This window comes from Cavia porcellus, unplaced genomic scaffold (assembly GCF_034190915.1).
Source record: "Cavia porcellus strain 051 isolate PalLab524CR breed Dunkin Hartley unplaced genomic scaffold, mCavPor4.1 scaffold_19, whole genome shotgun sequence".
NCBI classification, from domain to species: domain Eukaryota; kingdom Metazoa; phylum Chordata; class Mammalia; order Rodentia; family Caviidae; genus Cavia; species Cavia porcellus.
Window position 1 is genome coordinate 12,233,398 of NW_026947502.1, and position 20,097 is coordinate 12,253,494.

Below are 20,097 nucleotides of genomic sequence, written 5' to 3' on the forward strand. Positions count from 1 at the left end.
AGTTAAGTCAGTGTTCTGTCCTGTAGCCACCACTTTCTGCAAAAGGGACAGAAGTGCAGCAAGCTAGTGTCCCCATCCACCAGGTGCTGCCAGTCACTAAGGAGAAGCAGGACAATCTTCTAGCAGATGAGCATATTTCAAATTCAGAGAGTTGGGCCAGGCATGGTAGCACACACCTGTAATCCCAGTACTGGGGAGGCTGCCCAGGAGGATTCTGGGAGTTTGAGACCTTCCTGTGCCCCACACTGAGTTCACAGCCTGCCTGAACCACAGTGAAACTGTCTCAAAAAGATCTTAAAAAACAGGAACAAACTCAAGGATTTCTCTAAATCTCTACTCTCCCACACCCTGAAGGAGTTCAGTGGCGTCCCAGTTCCCCCAGAATCCAAAGGCCCCCATGGCCCCTTCCCAGACTGACCACAGCCTTCCACTCCCCACTCAAAGCACAACTGAGGCACTCATATGCCTTCCAGGTCCTTAGAAGCTAACACAGACTTCAAAAGTCAGCATCAACACAAGGCTCCCCTCTCAGAGAACGCTGTACTCAATGCTATGGGTTATGTTTTCACAAATATTCTTACGAGTCACGAAAGTCCATGAATGAAACTGTGAAGATGGCCGTGTTCCCGTGTTGTGATATGATACCTCCACACACTGGTCTAAACAGCACTTAATCCAAAGACACCATCCAGTTTTCTCTGGGTTATTTTCTTCCTATTTCTCTTGCTTTACTTTTTTAAATCAAAGCTTAAATAACTTAGCAATGTGAGTCTATTATTCCAATTGAATGAGAATCCATTTCACAACAGACCCAAGGAACCCCTGATGTTCACAACCCCACATTGCTACTGCTTAACCATCACTGTGCTCATTGACCCCAAATTCATAAGAGGAACATGGCAGACAGCGATGCTCCGGTTCCCTCCTGGCACGAGTCCACAGAGGACTGGACTCACCAGTTAGCTGGAGGTGCTTCCTCAGCTTCTTGCTGGCAGCCTTTGCTTCTCCTGGTCTGCTTGTTGTTCTCTTGCTCCAAAGCAATTTATGGATGTGGACCGCCCTTCCCCAGAATTCCAGTGCTCATCTGTCTGCCACACCTTTACAGAAGAAAATTGGGAGAATCATCTGGGATTGGTTAATCTTTTTGCAAGATTTTGTCTGTATACTGTGCCTTACTGTTATTTTGTTTTCTTTTCTTTTGCTTTGTATGGCTTCATTTAGATAGAATCTTACTATATATGCAGGCTGGTTTTGAACTCACTATGGGGCCCAGGCTGGCCTCTAACCGTTTCCTACAGTCCTCCTGCTTCATCCTCCCTATTGCTGGGATTACAGGCGTGCACCACCACGCTTGGTTTGCTTTACTGTTTTCAGTCAAAACATGTTGTGGGGAAATCCTGGATTTAGAATGAGCAGGATTTCTTCTCTGCTGGGCTATTGTAAAAAAGGGACGCCAGGTGTGGTGACTCAACCTGTTATCCCTGCATTGGGAAGTTGAGGCAGGAGGATTACAGGGAGTTCAAGGCAAGACTGAACTGCATAGTAAAACCCTGTCACCAAAAGACGACAATAAAAATATTAAAAAGAAGGGAAGGAGGGAAAGAAGGAAGGAAGAAAGGAAGGAAAAAAGAAAGGAAAGAAAGAAAGAAAGAAAGAGACAGACAGACAGACAGACAGAAAGAAAGAAAGAAAGAAAGAAAGAAAGAAAGAAAGAAAGAAAGAAAAAGAAAGAGTAAAAGAAAAGATGCAGCAGGATTTTCATCTGAGATGTGACTCTGGGACTGAAAGATCAGACTGACTTTGCAAAGCCTAGTGTGGGAACCAGTTTCAGCATCAGGGCGAAGCTCTCAATTCACAGTGAGTAGCTGAGCTCCATAAAGAGGAACAGAGTGTGAGAAGTCTCTGAGAGCAGAGGCAGAAGTGAAAGCTGTGCTTAGCTATTTCTCCGGCACAGTTCTGCCACTCAACCAACTCTTGTGCACCTGGGAGTGAGCCCAGGGCTCACACGTGCTAGCTAAGCAGGTCTGTCACTGAGCTAAGTACTCAGCCTTTCCTATTCCTTTTTACAATGAGAAAGGATCTCACTAAGTTACCAAGGCTGGTCTTGAACTTAGTGATCCTGCTGTTTCAGCCTGTTATGTGCCTGTCATTCCGGGGTGTGCCACTGGCAGGGCAAAACAAGCATTATTATCAATAAATGCTTTTTAGGCCACTCCTGCTAAGAATGGAGCAGTCTACACACACAAATCAAACTTGTCTTTGCCTCAGAAGTTTGGGAAAATAAGTTATGAACCTGAAAAAGTGAAGTAAATGCCCCAGGATCCAATGTAACACATATGGGTCCTTTTAACACTCATGTCTTTGTTTGTTTGTTTATTAGTACCAGGAATCAATGTCACAACCTTGGGTTTGCCACAATCTTGGTGCCACTGAGTGTATCCCCAGCCCTCAGGATGTGTTTAGTGAGCCTCACAGAGGGTTAAGTCACAGTGTATGACAGGATAGCACAGTTGGCCATGGCAGTTTCTGCACAGCCTCTGCCTTTCACACTGCAGAATGTTTTTTCAAAGATACATGAGATCATGAAGCTTCCTCATCCCCCAAATCAAAAATGTGCTCTGGCTACCTAAAGAGAGTGAAGCCAGCGTGGTGGCACATACCTGCTACCCCAGCACTCAGGAGGGCTGAGGCAGGAAGATGAAAAGTTCCTGCCCAAACTGGGCAACAGAATGACTTAGCAAGAGCTTGAACTGAGGTTGTGGTTCAGTATGAAGGGTCTGGATTCAAATCCAGCACTAGCACCACCAAAAAAATTTAAAAATCATAATAATTAAAGACAATGTCACAGATTTGGCGGATTTTTTTGTGTGTGTCTTTTTGACTTCAAACTTCCAGCAATCCTCCTAGCTCAGCTTCCTGAATGCTAAGATTACAGATGTGAGCCGCCATGCCTGGCAACATCAGTCTTTAGGGAAGACTCAAGAGGAATTAATGTCTTGTTCTGCCTCAGGACTGACAGGTAGATAAATTTGGACTAAAACTTTTCCTTGTATTCTTTGAGAATTTCAGGATTAAATCTAGATTAGTTTTTTTTATAACTGCTGAGGTGATCCACTCCAGGAAGGTAATAGCCATCTGCAGAGGAACCAGAAGACAGGGCAAGTCCCACCAGCCACCTTTCATTGGCTCATGAGTCTCTCTTCCCCAGAAACTCCAACTGTTAATTTGAGAATGTGTTTTGAAAAGCATGAGTTACACTTCATCTCAGTTTTTTTCTCAAAGATTCCTCACCTTGTTGTCTCTTTTAAAATATTGCAGCAGAGCAGAAATCCTGCTCATTTTAAACCCAGGATTTCCCCAGAATCTGTTTCAATTAAAAATAGTGCATCAAACCCCAGATGTGGTGGTGCACACCTGTAATCCCAGTACTAGGGAGGCTGAGGTAGGAGGATTTCAGTGAGTTAGAGGCCAGCCTGAGTTTCATGGTGAGTTCAAAGCCAGCCTGGATACACAGTAAGACCCTGTCTCAATAAAACAAAACAAAAGAAGTCACAACAAAGCAAAATGAAAGAAACAAAACAACAGTTAGTCGTAGTAAGTGGACAAAATCTTGCAAAAAGTTTAACCAATCACAGATGACTTTTTCAAGCATCTCTCCAGTTTTCTCTTGTAAAGGTGTTGCAGACAGATGAGCAGTGGAATTCTGGGAAAGGGCAGTCCACATCCATAAATTGCTTTGGAGCAAGAGAGAGCAAAAAGCAGACCAGGACAAGTGAAGTCTGCCAGCAAGAAGCTGAGGAAGCACCTCCAGCTAACTGGTAAGTCTAGTCCTCTGCCGACTTGTGCCAGGGAGGGAACCAGAGCATTGCTGTCTGCATCATTCTCAGCATGAGCTGGGGGTCAATGAGCACAGTGATGGATGATCATCAGTAGCACATAAAGTGCATATAAATGATTCCTTGAATGTGTTGTGAGAGTGATTGTGATATAATCATAATAATAGACTCAGGTAGTTGTATTATCTAAGCTTTGTCTTAGGCAAGTGTAGCAGGAGAAATAGGAAGAAAATAACCCATAGAAAACTAGATGGTGCCTTTGGATTAAGCCCTGTTTAGACCAGTGTGTGAAGGTTTTATATAACAACATGGGAACATGACCGTCTTCACAGTTTCATTCATGGACTTTAGTGACTCGTAAAAATATTTGTGAAAACATAACCCATGGTATCTAGCGTCCTGTTCTCTGAGAGGGGAGCCTTGTGTTGATGCTGACTTTTGAAGTCTGCATTAACTTCTAAACCTGGAAGGTGTATGAGTGCCTCAGTTGTGCTTTGAGTGGGGAGTGGAAGCCTGTGCCCAGTCTGGGACGGGGCCACAGGGGCCTTTGGATTCTGGGGGGACTGGGACGCCACTGAACACCTTTAGGGTGTGAGAGAGATTTAAAGAAACCCCTGAGTTTGTACTATTTTTTAAGGTCTTTTTGAGACACATTTTCACTCTGCAGCTCAGCGGGCTTTGAACTTGTGACCCTCTCCCCACTGTGCCATCTGAGTGTTGAGATCAGAGCCATTGCTAACTCCTGTCAACCTCATAATCTAGAGTTGGTTGCCATTTGACATGGAATCTCTTGTAGTAACATGTCTTCTAACTAAAATCCAAATAAATGCAAAGCATTAGAGTCTCAGTCCAGGACACGATGGCTCATCCCTATAATCCCAGCACTGGGGAGGCTGAGGCAGCAGGATCACTGCATAGCAAAATTCCCTCTCCGAAAGACAAAGCAAAACAAAACAAAACAAAAGTGTAACATTTCCTCAGCTGGGCATGGTAGTGGACACCTGTAATCCTGTCAATGGTGAGACTGATATAGCAGGGTCACTGTGAGTTTAGGCATAACAAAACCCTTTTTCAAAAAGACAAAGTAAACAAAAAGTGTTTCCCAGTACCGAAAAGAAAAGAATAAAAAAAGCACCACACAGAAATCTCCTCATTTGTAATCCCAGCACTTAGAATGTTGAGAGGTTGAGGGAGGAGAATCATAAGGGTTTAAGGCAAGGATGAACTGTGGAGTGAGAGCCACTATCAAAAAAGGAGGACAAAAATAACCAGCTGCAATCCCAACACTGCTGAAAACTTTGCAAGGGTTTGAAGTGTGAGCTCTTCTTGGGTACTTTAGAAACTTAGCTAGAACTTGTCTCAAAACTAAAAGTGAAACATGCCTGGGGATGTAGCTCCGTGCTAAGGCCGTGGATTCAACCAAGTCCCCAGGCTGATGCAGTGGGGGTTTGCACAGAATGTGGGACATGGCTTCCATGTGCCAGTCCCATCCTTGTCTCTATGAAGCCCCTCATAGCTGCAAAGCCGGAAGTGGAGCAGCCTTTACTACTTGGGAGGAAAATTCCTGAACTTGACACCAATCAGGGAGTCAATGAAGTACTAGGCAGCTCACTCATATCTCTCTGGCTTAGTAAGTAAAAAAGACCAAAATGGAACATCAGCTTGGAGTGGAAGCTCTCATGAGTTCTGAAGTTTCACCTTCCTTCTCTGTGGATGAGCTGAGAGCAGCTGCCACCAGCATTTAGAAGCAAGTGAGTCCTGAGCACAGAATCTGCTCAGCACAGTAGACAATGCAAGATGATGCTACTGACTAATGCTGTTAGTACTTTAGGTCTGTTTTCAATGGTCTACCCCAGCTCTTGTGCTTGTTAAGCTGATCCTTTGCAAAAGACACAGCGAGTGTGTTTATCTCTATTTTATCAAGAAGGAAAACAAGGCTTTCCAAGGCCCTGCCACACTAAGATCCCCCAGCTCTGTGGATGTCAGGACTTGAATCTGAACCCAGTGATTCTTGAGGTGTTGCCTTGCCCTCCCTCAGTGAATGCAGCCGAGCACTGGTTCTGGCAGCATGCGGAGCTAACAGAGTGCTTCGTTTTTCTTCTCAATTCGTCTTACTTTTGATGAAGTTGGCATGGAGCTGGCTGATGTGTGACTCCAACCACTGCCATCAGCAATCTGCCCTTGTATCGTGGCCTTTGCTCTGGAATTCTGCCCCTTGGCCACACTCAGGATCACCGCCTCTGGTTGCATTGCTGTGTTCCCACTTCTTTGCCCCTATGTCAGAATGTGAGTCAGATAGGAGACTGCAGATGGGGAAGGAATTGGAAAAGGAAGGCTGCTTTGCAGGACAGCTTTCTCTGTCCACCACTGGGAGCTAACACAACTCTGAGGTCCTTGTCTCCTTTTCCCCCTAGGTCAGGATCCAGCGATTGACAGGGTGAAAGGAGAAGCTGCATCCCGAGAATTAAGTCCCATGTAGTGCAGACATTGTCAGGTCACCATGGTCCTGCAGCCCCAGGTGGTGGCCTTCAGCCTCCTCCTACTCCATACAGGTAAGTGAACAGCGGGCTGCACCTGGGGACTGTGGTAGAGGAGGAAGACAGATGATCCTGGGGTCTGGGATGGTTCTGTGCTGCCCAGGGAGCAGAGAACCAGGATGGAATCTTACTCCAAAGCAATTATTTAGCTGCTATGAACTCCCCGATAGATAGCATAGTAGACAGCTGAGAGGAAGAACAGATGCTGTCGTTCATATTGAAACAGAAATGAGGTGAGTGGTTATTTACACACAGACACTGTGTGCAAGAGGAGTTAGTATTTTGTGAAGTGCTTTTGTGCCTCTTAGTATTTTTGAATCACACTGAATCATTTCACGTAAATATTTTTTTCTTCTTTCTTTGTGTATTTCTTCCTTTCTTCCTTGCTCTTGTGCTGAAGATTGAACCCAGAGCCTTCACAATGAGCTGTATTTCAGGCTTTAAATTGCGCATATTAGGTTTAAACATGTAGTTCTCCCGTCTAATCCCCCAGAGTGCCGTGATTACAGGTGTGCCTCAATATGCCTGGCTAGAATTTATTTTTTAAAAATGTATTTGGGCTGGCAGGGATTGTATGTGAAAGAGAGGAGCCCTCCAAAGTTCGTGCCCTCCAAAGTTGAAGAACGAGTTCTCGAGGATAGTGGCTAAGAGGAAAATGTGTTGAAGAAAAGGAGTGAGGAGTGAGAAAGAGGAAACGAGGAATGCACACAGCTCCTGAGAGGTGGGGGTCCCGCAGGGTGCCAATGAGCCCACCTCTCAGTAGAAGATTTATGGAGCAAAATTATGAGGTGGGTTCAAGGTGGGTGCAAATTATGATCAATCAATCAAGCTGTGAATATAATCACTTAGGTAATATTGATCTAATAGTAGCAGGGGTAATCAGGTGAAATCATTAACCTTGGTGTATAATCTGGAATCTTAGGCTTGTCCTTAGTTTCAGTAGTATTAGTGATTTTTAGGAGTCTTTAGGAGCCTGAGTTGTTTTAGTCATGGTCTGAATGATTTTAACCTCAGTCTTAGTGGCTGATAGACAATGGTTGTCCCCTTCTGAGGTACTGAGGAATCACAGAAGCATGATAGCGATAACCCCAAGCCTCCATGCATCCCTTAGGGAAGTATGGAGAACTAGCCATTCTGAATTTAATTTTCAGATGCACCTCCAGCCCCGGTCCCAATGGAATTTCATCTTTTGAACTGACTCCCTTGACTGCCAAGTCCTATCTGACAGCTGACCTTATTTCTAAACTATCTATAATAACATTTTTAAAAACCCTCTGAGCTGGGCATGGTGGCACACACATGGAAATTCTTACTTGGCAATTTCCCTGTTAGAAATCTACCTTCTAGGAAACCTAAATATACAGTAGCTTTGCAATACAAATATTTTGACATGGTGTGTATAATGATAAAAATGAGGTGCATTGTGAATTTCATATAGCACAATAAACTGTCTTATCCGTAGACGTATCAGAATATACTAACAGCAAAATGTTAATAATATTAAAATTTAAATATGTAAGCTATATCTGGACATGGTGGTGCTCACCTGAATTCCCTGATACTAGGGAGACTGGGGCAAGGAATATCTCAATTTGAAGCCAAAGCCAGGCAACTTTGAGACCCTGTGTTAAAATAATACCTTATGGGAAAATAGCTCAGTAGCAGAGCCTTTCCCTTGCCTTCATGAGGCTGGGTTCACTGTCCAACATCAAAAGAAGAATCATGCTATAAATTCATGTTTGCATAATACACACAGGAGAAAAAACACATATACTCAAAAGTGAAAAATGTGAGGAAGAGAACAGATTCTCACTGTCCACTTCTCTCTGTATTTCAGGTGCTGTATTTCAAAACGAAGTGAATACAATGGTGGATGTGTTGGTCACGCTCCCCTGCAGCTACTTGATGACAAACGAAGTAGTCTTACATGCTGGGCCGGAGGGCTGTGTCCCCTCTCTCAATGCTCCAACACACTCATTAAGAGGGACAGACACCGGGTGACCTATCAGAAGGACAGCCGCTCTTGGCTCCGTGGGAAGATTAGTCAAGGAGATGTGTCCTTCACCATTCAGAATGTGACCGTGGGTGACAGCGGCCAGTACCGTTCCCATAATGAGGTTCTGGAATGGTTCAGTCTTATAAAAAAAACTGTGCACCTCAGCGTTGTGCCGCATAAGCTTGTGCTTCCTCCGATTCTTTCAGTCAGATAATTGTTGTGTGCGTAAATTTCTCTTTTCCTAGTACAAAAAAAGGTCCTCAAAGTCCTGCTGGCTGATGAAGCAGAATAACACATTTGTGCTTATGAATTCCTAGACCTCTCTTGATTCAAGGCCATGGGCTGGAATCAATAAATGTTTTACAGAACAGCTCTTCACCCAGACTTATGGGTCCAAATGAAATCGCATTTGCTCTTCCACAATGACATATTCTGAAGGGTTTTTTCAAGTGGAATTCGCTTAAATAACTGGACCTTTATTCTGAGTTCAATGTCTTGGAAGAATGTTTCATGAAAATGTACATATTGTATTGTATATAAGCATAGAGTTCTAGCCACTGCTTTCTGTATCCTAACTTGAGTTTTTAAAAAATATATCTTATAACAGAAAAATTGTTGTTCTTGCTAGCTTCACATGTTGGCATATGACTGTAATCCCAGCACTCATGAGCCTGAAGCAGGGTGACCACTGTGAGTCCAAGGCCACCCTGCACTACATAACAAGGCTGTCTCAAGAAATCAAACAAAAATTAAGTTGATCATATGTGCAAACTTTTCCATTCCAATAAATGTTCATTGGTTGCTTATAAGAAATTTGTGAAATCCACATATTTGGGAACATTATTGTCCTTTTGATATAGGTTTCCTAGTTTCCTTTTTTTTTCTAGTGAAGGAGGTCAGTCTGCAGTCTCTTTAGTACAGATATGGCTTCTTCAAAAAGATGCACAAATGCTTGATTTCCTTCCTTGACTTTTTTTTCTGATTTGTGCAATCCACTCTCTTCACATATAATTCTAATCTCAGTTCTCTGAGCAGCTCCCAGAATTTCAGCAAATCATGTAATTTGTCACACAATTCTAATGCTATGGGAGACCACAAATTCACAATGGCTTGTTTTGCTTACTTCCTTAAACTATAAATGGAGACCTGGGATTATCAGCATCACCCTTTTGAGATTTCCCATTAACTCTTTAAGGATGAGCCATCCCTCCCACCCCTAATACTAAACTGAGACCACCAAGATTAAAAACACTCAAGAGCCAGATCCTTCTTAGCATGAGATCATCTCTGCCCTCTTGAGTCATCCCAGAACTACCCATCACTACTGAGTCATTGGCCTCTGAATCTTTGCCAACCTTCAATTTTCTTCTAACCCCTCCTACCATTGTATGCACCCAGTAAATAGTGACAGGCTTGACTTTGTCTCTGCCATGCTGAGGCTCTGACCTCCCAGCCCCTCTTCATGTATTGCTAAATCTGTCTCTGTTTCTTATTTCTTCCGTTTTACTGTACCCCTCATATAGGCAGTTGGGAATCTTGGCCTAGTCCCTGATTCTTGGCACCCAAACAGGGTCATTCTAAGTATCCCTGAAAGGGAAAATCTACCCAAGTGCAAAGAAGAAGATGTGAGAAGGTGAAAAGGACTCTGGGGGAATAATTTGGAGAATCAGCTGCTGATAGAACATCTAATTTTTTACTTTAAATTTTATTCTTTTTTAAAATTTTTATTTAAAGAAAGACTAACCAAACAGATAATGGGTAGAAATAATGCACACGTTCAGAAAAAAACTAAGTAGTAAGAAATCACTAGTTAATGTTTACATACTGTCCTTTTACAAATAGTTGTTCAGCATACAAAAGTGGAACCTATAAATTGGGAATTCAAACAGCGAGACCACAAACACTTCTGTTCAACTATCCAATAAAAACTTAGTAATATGGTTGTCAGTCCTAAACACTTAAACATACATGCAGTTATCCATATCTTCACTTATGTTGAGATTAAACAAACTAAAGCAGGCAAGTCATTCTGAATAAAGAATAATAGTATTGCTGGATTTCACATTATGACACTCCAGGATAAGCACTGGATACTGTAGTTTCTTTTTTAAAAATTTTATTTAAAGAAAGACTAAACAAAACAGAAAATGGGTAGAAATAATACATTCTTTCAAAGAAAAAAATAAACAATAAGAAAACACTAGTTGATGATTTCAGATTGTCCTCTTACAAATAGTTATTTAAGATACTAAAGTGAAACTTATAAAGCGGGAATTAAAACAGTGAGACTGCAACCAATTCCGTTCAAATACCCAAGAAAAAATTAGAAATAAAGTTATCAGTCCTTCACACTTAAACGTACATGCAGTTATCCATATCTTCAATTATGTTGAGATTGAATAACCCCAAGCAGTCTAATATCATTCTGAACAAAGAACAATACTATTGCTGGGTGTCACATTATGCCACTCCAGGATCTGCACTGGGTACTTTGGAGTCTCTTTTTCTTCAAAGTATCTGTGTATTTCATCATATGTCATAAGATCAGTTCTCATAAACTGTTTATAGGTTCTACACATGCATGAGTCTTAACATGTATTTCTATCCTTTCTATATTAGAGGGAGAAACAAAACAAAGCAAGACAAAACAAAACATATTCCTATAAACACATGATATGAAAAAGACATATAAGAGCATTGTACAAGGAATTCTACCATAGGTCCTGTGTTGTCTCTTGTTATCTTCAATAGAATTGGCTATATCATCAGACATAGTATAATTGAATGTATCCGTACATAACAGTATTAATAAAAACACAACTTTATATATAGTATACAACTTCAAATGTAGGCAATTATCAAACCGGAATGAGTATCGCAGAGTCTTGTCATCTTCAGTGTAGCTGCCTGTACTCTCAGACTTGATACTATCAATCATATCAGTTTTGAATAAAATCTGTTGATACCAAACAGCAATCAAACAAACCAGATTTAACTAAGATCAGTCATGATAAAACAATATAAGTCAAACAGGGTTCCAGGTTAAGATAAGAGGAAATTAATGATGATTACTGTGCTATATCCTGATGTTTTTGGGATAGTTGTCTGTGCCCTCAAATCAAATGCAGGTAGACAAATTGGGACAGAATAAAATCTATCAAAAAAAGAATAAAATGTATCAAAACAAACTGGTGCCTGTAATGTGGGTTTTAAATCCTGATACACTATTAGCAGTATCTTCTGCCAGCTTTTTTAAGACTCCCCCTCCCCTTTCACTTCCCCAGTGTTCACTGTGCATTTTGGGGTCTGACCGAGACCCTTGTTTTAAATTGGGGAGGGGGAGCAACCTGCTGTTTACTTAAGTGGTTTTGAACCTTCTGTCTCCTGGGCTTGATCTCTAATTGTATTCCTTTACCTATTAAAACCTGTCTTTCCAACCTATCCGCAAATACTAATCTAGTAGCCCCTATTACTATCTGGTTCTCTGTCACATAGAGCATTGTTTTCTCATATTTGATTTTCAGTTCATGTACTCTTTTTCATGTTAATTATATCTCCTATACATAGCATCTCAGTGGAACCTGCCTCCTGATCTACTCCATGTGTGTTTTTTTTTAATGTAGTGTATCAAGGCCATCTATATTTGAGACTATAACCAACCTTCTCTGTCTCATTACTGTTACGCTCTTTTTTGCCATCAATTGTCTATTTATCTTCTTCATTCTGTTTTCTGCTCCATGCATTCAGGCTTCTCTGCTACTGTTCCTTGAATCCAAGTACTTTTCTCTCTCTCTAGAATTCCCTGTGGTATTCTTTGTAGAGTTGGATTGTGGTTGTGGGTTTCCCAAATTCCTCTTTGTCTTGGAAGCATCTTGTTTCTCCATTAATTTCTAGAGGCAGTTTAGCAGGGTATATCAATCTGGGTTTGAGGTTATCTTCTTTCAGGGATTGGAGTATTTCACTATGGCTCTTCTTGACTTGATGGTTTGTGTTGAGAAGTCTGCCATTATTCTGATGGGCCTTCCTTTATAGGTGATCTGTTTCTTGTCTCTAACAGATTTTAATATTCTGTTCTTATATATTGAATTTCTGAAATCTTGATTTTTATATGCCTGGGTGTAGCTCTGTTTTAGTTGTAGGTGGCTGCAGTTCTGTATGCCTCCTACATCAGAATATCATTTCTTTTTCCTATGTTTGGGAAGTTTTCCTTAATTATTTCTGTGAATACCCTCTGTAGTTCCTTTGTTTGTATCCCTGCTTCTTCATTCACATTTTATATTCTCAAGTTGTAGATATTCTTGTCGTCTTCTAGCCTTTGTGTTGTTTCTGCTTATTTCCTTGTTATTTTTAAAGTTTTTCCTTTCATAATCCCACACTGCAAAATTGTCCTCTAGTTTGGATAATCTATTCTTGGTTTCTTTCAAGCAGATTTGCCATCTTTCCATTGATTTTTTAATTTCCTGATAATCTCTTTGAATCTGCTTCATGTGTTCTATATTTTGTTTATATTCTTAATTAAATGGTTTTCTCCTTTGTTTGTTTGAGTTCCTTCCTTCTTCCATCTGTGTCTGCTTGAAGGGTGCTTAGCATCTCTTTTATTAATCTTGTTATATGTTGCTTTAGTTGGCTAAATATTTCACTTTTGAACTCGTCTATGAGGTCCTGAATATATCTTTTTATGTCCACTGGAACTGTGTCTGATATTGCATGTTTGCTGTCCTCATTCTCCTTTGTATTTACCTATCCTGGGTCAGTGTTCTCAGGGTTTTGGCCTGGGGACTTTATGTTGTTGCTTCCTCTTCCCAACTTTTTTGTTTCTTCTAGGAGGCCTCAGTTTCTTTCTTTGTTGGTTACAATTCTTCTGAAGCACACTGGCTAGGTGGCCCTTCCCACTACTGTGTGCTAAGGAGTTGCAGGCAGGGGCAGCATATGCTGGCCCCTCCCCTCCAGATAGGTCAAACTGCCGAGGCCTGCACTGTATTACTACATGCTGCCTCCCCTCTGGGTTAGTCAAACTTCTGAGGGTTTACTGTGTTAGTGTACATGGCCACCATAGGGAATTAATTTCGGATAACCTGTTGGGTCTCATCCCGGTCCCATGACCCAGGCCTAGCTTACTCCACCAATTTCCTTCAGGAACAACAGACTAAGTAACTTCTGCCCCTTGTACTTGTGAGTCCTGCCTGGTCCCAGAATGTCATCTGCTGGAGCCCCCCTTTCTGTGGAATGACTCCACTGTTGTCACTCACCACAGGTCAATTCAGGCTCCCTGCCAGCTCAGCTCTTCATTTGACTGGCCGACTCCCAACCTCAGTGTGACTGTGCCTCCAGTGAGTCGAAGCAGGAGCACCTCAGATGGCTCAATAAGTTATCTGCTGCAGCAGGAGCACTGATCCTTTAGCTATTCCGATAATAGCACTGGGAGTGTATGTTTGATTGCTTCTTCTCACTTTAGTTTTTTCTTGAGGCAAGAGAATTCATCTCCCTCTGTTCGGGGCTCCCAATGCTGTATTATGTTGAATTCTGAGTTGACTATCTCAGGGAGCCTCTGTAGCCAGCTGTTAACTATCTGCCATCTTTGCTCCACCCCCACCATGACTTTAAGTTGTTAAAGGAATTGAAATACAGTGGAATGAATAATGGGGCTCAAGGGCCATTTGCTTTGGGAATTTTAGATTCTTTTGTGGAGACTCATCACTTTAAGCCTTATGACATGAGATGTCTTATTCTCTCCTGCCTGTCTTTTAGTCTGTATTTACATTTTAATATTCAATTGCAAAAGCTAGCTAAGGACTAAGCTGACAGAAACAGAATGGATAATAGGGCTAAGATAACTACAGAAATAGTATTGGGAATGGGATAATTTGCAGATGTAACCCAGCAGTTGTGGTGTACCAATGACAGTTGGACAAATAGCATATGTAATGAAAAAAGCTTGGCTTGCTGTACCTGAGGATGGGGCTCTAGTTCCATCTTTTCTTAGTATCTTACAAGGGCCAAGAGAACCTTAGACACAATTCGTGGCCTGATTACATGAAGTCATACAGACAAATTGCTAATGCTCAAGAAGCTGACATGGTTGTTCAACTCACTTATGACGGTGCCAGCCAAGACCATAAATAGGCTTTGGACATTATTCAAGCTTCTAAAAATGTAAAGTGACATTAAGGTTTATCAAGATATTGGTTCAGAAACTCATAGAAGACCTGTGTTAACTCAAGCTATGCTGCCTTTTAAAAACGGTATTAAAACCACATTAAAAATGGTTCATATTAATTGTGGTAAAATGTGACACCTTTGCTGACAATGTATGTTTGCAAGTCAAGATAATAACTCTCACCTCTCTGGAACTTACACTAACTCCAGCCTGGGAAGTAACGAAGCTGAGTAAGGTCTTTTGTCCACAATAAGAAAAGGGTAATCATTGGGCTAGGCATTGTCAGTCTAAATAAGACAAGATGGAACTCCTCTGTCAGGAAATGGTAAGGGGGCCAAAAAATGAGGGACCTCATGAGGTCCTCAGTACATGAGGTCCTCAGTACAATTCCTGGCTCAAAAAATAGAAAATGAGGGGTGACCCCAATTGGGAATCAAGCTTCCAATCAGATTTCCAATCAGATTGTCAGATTTATCCAGTACAGACCTAACAATAGGCTTAGTATCCCAAAGGAACATTTCCTACCTCACTCAAGAAACTTCAGGGGACACAGTATTAGATCTAACAGCCACCCAAAAGGTAGATCTCACTGGGGGGGCCACAAGCCAATCGTCATTCTCACTGGGGTTTAGGAACCTCCACTTACAAATACTATTGGATTTATTATGAGGAAAACCTCTTTAAGGTTAAGAGTTCTAATTGTTATGCCTAGTAGTATTGACAGAGATTATGAAAATGAGAATCAGGTCTTTGTATAGACAATAGATATTTGGGTAGTTGAGTCTGGAAAATATATTGCTCCATTGATAATATTACCAGTACCCCCATATAGTGCCACTTGTTTTAGACAGCCCCCTTGGTTAGGACAAAGAAAGGGAGAAATTTCAAAAAGAGAAACTTACTGTACACAAAAGCTGATGGAGGAGAGACCATGTATTCCATTAAAACTAATGGACAAACCTTTCAAGGCCTATTAGATACAGGTGTTGACATTTCTATAATCTTTTCTCATTAGAAGCCCACTTCCTGGCCTGCTAATGCAGCTTCTGCATTATTGATGGAACTTGGGTCACACAACAGATTTCACAAAGTGAGTCCTCTTTAACTTATCATGAGCCTGATGGTCAAGTTATTTTGTTTCTTCCCTTTGTAGACAGTTAAAATTCATCAATTTTTTTTTGTCTTTTTCCTTTTTATCAGTACCGGGGATCGAAATCACCACTGCCTGCTTGCAAGGCAGGCGCTTATATCGCTGAACTAAATCCCCAGCCCCCAATTCATCAAATTTGCATGTCTGTATGTGGTAATCTGAGTAATTCTTTTGAAGATAACTATGCAAAATAATAAGCTTTCTTATGTTCCTACCACTTGCTTTGGTTATTGTTTGGTGTCCTCTAGTTGTCTCTTTTGTTTCTTGTTTTCCTTGTATTTTGTTTTGTTTTGTTTTTTCCTTTAATATAGAAAGAATTGTTGGATATGTACAAGCTTATACATGCCTAGAACTTCTCCTAAAAAGTTTATAAAAATTTAATGTATTATGTGTAATGATATGAACGGCTATTTTTAAGAAAATGATACCTTATGGTAGCCATTGCTGATTTTCTATGACCTTGTTTTGAAGTCCAATAATGCTTTAATTCTTTGTTTTATTGGTTTTAGTCTGTTTTCTGTTATTTAATTTCGTTCTGTGTGAAGGTATGGACAGCTATTTTGAAGAAAACAGGAGACATTATGGTAGCCATTGTTGATTTTCCTGTTGTCTGGTTTTGAAGGCCCATAATGTTTCATTCTTTTCTTTGGATTGGTTTTACACTATTCTATTTGTTTGAATTCATTGTGTGTGATGATATGGACAACTATTTTGAAGAAAATGAGAGACACTGTGATACCCACTGTTAATTTTCTGTTGTCTTGTTTTGAAGTCCTTTCTTGCTTGCATTGTTTTGTTCTGATCTGATTCATTCTGTTTTGTTTGTTATTCTCTTTAAAATAAAAAATTTATAATAGATATTGTAAAAATAAAAGGTTAAGAAAGTGCTCAAAAGGAAAGAACAACTGGGATAAGGGAAAGGAGAAAACGAAAAAGGGAAACGATTATATGTATATAGGTCTACATATATATGTGTGTATGTATATAATATATACAAGAGCGATAATTATGCTACTAATCTCTGTAAGTTCATAAAAATGAAGGTTTTGCTTTCATTGTTTCATTGTTTGATCAGTTTTTCATGCCTAAGTCTTGTAATCTGAACAATTATTTCTAAGACAACAACATGCCATATATTAATTTGTGTTAATTTTCTATCTTTTCAGAACTCTGTATCACTTCTATTATAGCAATTAGGCCTTCATATCATTAAACCAATGTGATGGGCCCTTAATATTCTCCATATAAAGGTCAGAAAACCAAATCAGGAACTCAAAATATGTCCCAGGTCCTGCCACACAGTGTATTAAGAAGCAATCACAGAAACCCATACTCAAATATTTTTCAATAATTGTGCTTTCTTTAGCTGCTCTGAATATGGAAAGGAAATGCTCCTTTTCGATAGAAAATGATACTTTGCAACATTCAATAACTATTCTTGCACTGTTGAAAGTCATTTAGTTTTCTTTTATAACAATTTACAACTATTGCAAAAAATATAAAGTATAAAAAGCAATAAAAGTCACTACTTAAAATGATTTTTATGCCGATTTTCATGCCGAGACTTCAAGGCAGACTTCAAGGCAGAGCAGAGCTTTTGGTCAAACATGAACACTTCTAAGTTTTTCCTTTGGTTTAGACTCATAATCTTTGTATCTCATTAGTTAAATCAAAGGAACTAATCCAGGGTAACACAGCAAATGAGCCCAGAACCATTGTTAAGAGCAACAGGATTTAAAAATCAAAATACCCAATCCAAGACATTTAGGAGTGTTTCATGATCACCACTTGCTTTTATAACTCCAAATGAGACATTTTGTTTGTTCACTAAGTGTAAATCATGTGAATATGCAGGTTTTCGTTTCCCTTATGAGGAAATAAAAGTGAGCCCACTTTGATCATTATAGCTATATGTGTGTTCTCATGCCTTTGGATGATCCCAGAATCCAGGGGGCTATTTTAGCTGTCAGATGAAGTTACAGTACTGAGTAAGAACCAGGAAAACAATCACTTGATCTGTCTCAGCACATTTATGCTGCATTAACATTATTCCTGCACCAAAGTGCTATGTCTGTCTGAAACTTTCAGGCTCTCTGAAGTAACTTTCAGAATGAGGCAAGGCAGAAATGAATCAGAAAAAAAAGGAATTGGGAAAAATGTTCTGTATCTTACAAAATTTCTACTGCATGTACAATACTATTTAAAATTTTTGTTGTTAGTTTCAACCAATATTCTAAATGAGATAATTGTCTCCAGAACATTTGAGATTTAAAATTATTTCTTTTTTGTACTAACAATAGAATTCACAACCTCAAACTTTCCAGGCATTAAAATTATTTCTGAAGGTTCTTTTTCATATCTAAGCAATAAGAATGCTCAGTTTTTGCTATGTAATTAAACCTTGCTTTTGACAAGCCAGTTAGAGAAAGGCTATTGTGAACACAGCTTCAGTGACAGTTTTTAAAAGTGTTGATTTACAAGGCACTAACATTGTCAGAAGAGAAGCATTTTTACCTGTACAGTTCACAGGGTTGTGTATTCATTTCAATTTAGATTTGAGTAACTCCTGAACTGACACTTGAGGTTCACAGCCCCTGTCAGCACTGTGGTTTAGGAAGACAGGATGCTTGTTTTCTAGGGTCTGTTTGGGCCACCAACCTGTGGATCCAGAGTGTTTCTCCCTCTAGTATAGAAAGGATAGAAATACATGTTAAGACTCATGCCTGTGTCGAACCTATAAACAGGTAATGATACCTGATCTTATGACACATGATGAAATGAACAGATACTTTGAAGGAAAAGGGACATTAACGTGCCCAGTGCAGGTCCTGGAGTGGCATAATGTGACACCCAGCAATAGTTTTATTCTTTGTTCAGAGTGATATTAGCCTGCTTGGGTTTGTTCAATATCAACATAATTGAAGATATGGATAACTGTATGTATGTTTAAGTGAATATGATTGATAACCATATTTCTAAGATTTGTTGATTAGTTGAACAGAACTGGTTGTAGTCTCACTGTTTGAATACCCCCTTTATAAGCTCCACTTTAGTATCTTAAATAACTATTTGTAAGAGGACAATCTGTAATATCAACAAGTGTTTTCTTACTGTTTATTTTTTCTTTGAAAGTATGTATTATTTCTACCAGTTTTCTGTTTTATTCAGTCTTTCTTTAAACAAAATTTTTTAAAAAGGCACTACAGTACCCAGTGCTTATCCCAGAATGTCATGATGTGAAACACAGCAATACAATTATTCTTTATTCAGAATGACTTTTGCTTGCTTTAGTTTGTTTAATCTCAATATAAATGAAGATATGGGTAACTGCACGTATGTTTAAGTGTTTAGGATTGACAACAATATTACTAAGTTTGGTTGGATAGTTGAACAGAACTGTTTGCATTCTCACTGTTTGAATTCCCACTCTGTATGTTCCACTTTTGTATCTTGAACAACTATTTGTAAAAGGACATTATGTAAATATTAACGAGTGATTTCTTACTGCTTAGTTTTTCTCTGAACGTATGTATTATTTCTACCCATTTTCTGTTTTGTTTAGTATTTCTTTAAATAAAATTTTATAAAAAGAAAAAAATTAAAGTAAAAAATTAGATGTTCTATCAGCAGCTGATTCTGATTACCCGGGTCATGTCTACAGACCACTGGAAATTAGTAAGGTCCAATAATTTTTTCCTGCTTGGCTATTTCTCAGACTGCCATCCAATAACTACAGATGTGAGGCATGAGGTGGTTCTGACCTATATGGTCTGAAAGCACCTGCCCTGCAATTTCCCCACCTGTGATATCTACCATTAGTTTCTCTCCAGTTACAGGGCGGAAACCTGGAAATTTTACCTTCCCAAGTATCAAACCTTTTTCCTATTGGTAACTTTCTGCTTTCCTTTCCATATGATTTTTTTCTATTATCATCCTCTCTGATTCACTCTAGCACTGGTGTTTTAGACAGTACAGGGTTTAAAGGTTCTAAAACAGATCTTACTAGGACCCAACAGGAGATTTGTTGGAGGTGGGTACCAGAATGAAACTCAGTACCTTACTCTTGCCAGGGAGGTGCTGTGCCACTCAGCTGTATCTCCCACCTAGGAGAATGTTTTCGATGAAACTTTCATCTCTGCCATGAGCTCTTTTGAAACTTTTATTGATCCCATATCAATTTTCTAAATCTAAGATTCCTGCCTGTGTAAACCAAAGAATAAGTTCAATAATTTCCCATACCATTTTAGTTAAGATGCCAGTGTTCACATGAGTTCCTGCCTGTTTAAGCAGCTTATGAAAGAGTTGGGTATAACTCTGCTTCTCCTTACATGGCTTCTGCCCCATTTTGCCAGCCACAGAAGACTTCAGGTACCAAGTGTTTTCCCTTCTACTTTCTACTCAGATGTCTCCAAATTCTTCCC